This window comes from Oncorhynchus clarkii, chromosome 13, assembly GCF_045791955.1.
Source record: "Oncorhynchus clarkii lewisi isolate Uvic-CL-2024 chromosome 13, UVic_Ocla_1.0, whole genome shotgun sequence".
Classification (NCBI taxonomy): domain Eukaryota; kingdom Metazoa; phylum Chordata; class Actinopteri; order Salmoniformes; family Salmonidae; genus Oncorhynchus; species Oncorhynchus clarkii.
The window spans coordinates 7,965,123-7,967,609 of record NC_092159.1 but is presented as its reverse complement, the minus strand read 5'-3'; the positions used below and the strand labels follow the sequence as shown (position 1 = coordinate 7,967,609).

The window sequence follows — 2,487 nt, the reverse complement described above, 5'->3', positions numbered from 1 at the left end:
TGCGCATTATGTACGCGTCAAGAGTTGTATCTTTTTACATTTTTAAAGAAAATTCCTTTTGTACTTGGCACTTTATCTCCTTCTGAAGCTCTTATTCATATTTAACTCCTGTGTTACTTTCTCCATTTTTTTTTGTTATTTTAATATACAAAACAGCTATACAGAATGATCTTCTAATGAGTATTATAACAGTAACTATGTCAGGAAATTTAAGCGTTTTCATTGTGTGTTTTCTTTTGTCATTTTGTGTTTTTTTTTGTCATTTTGTGTTTTTTTTTATTTTTATCATTGTTGTTATTGATGGTCACTCTACTTCCTGGAAGAAAAAAAAACATTTCCTCCCCACAAACTTCCTGTTTCCTGTGGGCAGATCTCAGGGACCCCGCCCCTTCCCCCCCCCCCCCCCCCCCCCCCCCAAAACCAGGAAGTTGGCCTTATTTGTTTGTTGTCTTCTGTTTGTTGTTGTTGAAAGGTCAGATGAATTTCAAGTGAGAAGTGTCATAGTAGTGCTTTTAGAATCGTTGTAGTGATTCTCTGATGTTCCATCCAGACCAAAGTATATATTATATTCATCTCCCGTTAATAGAACACAGCCCACACGCTAGAACACTCTAGAACCAACCATTCCAAGCCATGTTCCCTTTTCCAAGCCCACAAAGATATTTTGATGGACATTTGACTCCAAACCTGTTGGTGGCAGTCTCCACAAGATTGGTGGTCCTGTCCATAAACTTCCCACAACAATGTAACGTTCAGTTACAAAGTTATATCAAAACCCTGTTTTCTCATCAGTCAGTTTGTATATGCGTGTATGTAGTTACTTCTTGAGTTATATCATTCTCAGTTTTGTTGATGTGCTGCAGAGTTGTTGGTTTTTTACGGTCGTTAAGCACTGGCGTTCCGGTTTCACACCTTCTTTTAGTGTCCTCCATCCCCTAGACAAAACACCTGACAGTTCCCATAGCAACTCTCAGTTCACAATTCAAGCGCTAAAAGAAGTTCTTAAATCCAAAGAAAACAATGAAGAGCAGGTTCTCCCATTTCTCCTGAGATTATATATATATATATATATATCGGCCCGGTTTTTACTGTGTGTAACTACATTGTGCCAAAGCTAGTCCCTTCTGCATGTTTAGTATTTTGTCTTGGTGTAACACGTACTTTGTCCTACATTTGCATGTTGAAACAAAAGTGTCGTGGTCTGTTGTGTATCGTTGTATTGTATCATGCGCTTGTAGCATTTCTCCTGCTTTTTGCACTTGACAAAGTCGAATAAAGAGTTTGACAGCTATGAGAGCATGTATCCGTCTTGTGGGAGACTAATTGTTCACCTAGGACATTTTCACTATCAAAATACTCATAAAGACGGGTCCGTCCATAAGACCTTGGCCAGTTGTCCACAAAGTACTGATCTTCCTAACCACCTCTGGCGGCAGTAGGGGACGAATGGATTGGATGGACGAAAGCTCAGTGTGCTCAGTTCAACACAAAGAACTACAAATATGGCTGAGTTCACCACAAAGAACTACAAACACGGCTCCTCAACGACATCACAATACAAATAGAAAAAAACACACTGACACTTTCATTGGCTATTTGCTTTGTTTATTCTGTACACACACACACACACACACACACACAGCTTTCAAATGTCGTGTTTCTCATTCACCATACTTCCTTCTGAGTGGTTTAGCGAGGGGATGAGAGAAGGAAATGAGGAGAGGGATGAAAGGGAGGAAAGGGTGTGCGTTGGCTGTGTAAGCCACGGGGGGTAATTCCGTGCGTTCCAAATGTCACCCTATTTCCCCTACATAGTGCACTACTTTAGACAGAGCCCACGTGCCCTGGTCAAGCACAGAGTATTAGAAAGACAATAGGGACGCAGGGTTAGTTAGGCAGCACCATCTGTACCGGTCATCTCATCACCATCACAACTAATTCATGGGAGGATCATGGTTGGATTAAGCCACAAGGCCACATCAGCTTGTCAAGACAAATGTCTGGGAGAGAATCGTCAAATCATATAGGTAGAAAGCAGGAAGTTATTCAACCGGTGTGTGTGTGTGTAGGTGTGTGTGTGTGTATCAAGAGAGAAAGAGCGAAAGCAAGTCAATGTTGTCCCTGACTAAACACAGATCTAGGATCAGGTATTTTATTATCCTCCTGCTAGTGGACATTAGAACCACTCGGATAACCTGATCCTAGATCTGTGGTGAGGGAGGCAACGTCTGCCTTGAGCAGGGGGACCGGAAACAGTATCAGATATATCACTGCGTTACAATATCCATACTTGCATACTACATAGCATGAAACCAATGTATTGGGGATGCAAACTATGTGCCAAATGGCACCCTATTCCCTATATAGTGCACTACTGTTGACCAGGGTCCATATGACTCTGGTCAACAGTAGCACACTATATAGGGAGTAGGGTGCCATTTGACCCGCAGTAGTATACTAGTATAGACATTTGACACTGGGAAGGCG

General features: G+C 41.7%; 1 protein-coding gene across 1 annotated transcript in view; it reads right to left on the bottom strand.

Moving 5' to 3' along the window:
- Nucleotides 1-1,588: 1,588 nt before the first annotated feature.
- The window catches only part of LOC139423662 (tuberin-like), a 39,150-nt gene continuing 38,251 nt past the window's right edge, over nt 1,589-2,487 (bottom strand). The window contains exon 21 of the mRNA XM_071175270.1: nt 1,589-2,487. This exon is cut by the window's right edge and continues 187 nt beyond it. The gene's annotated coding sequence lies outside the window, so the exon portion shown is untranslated.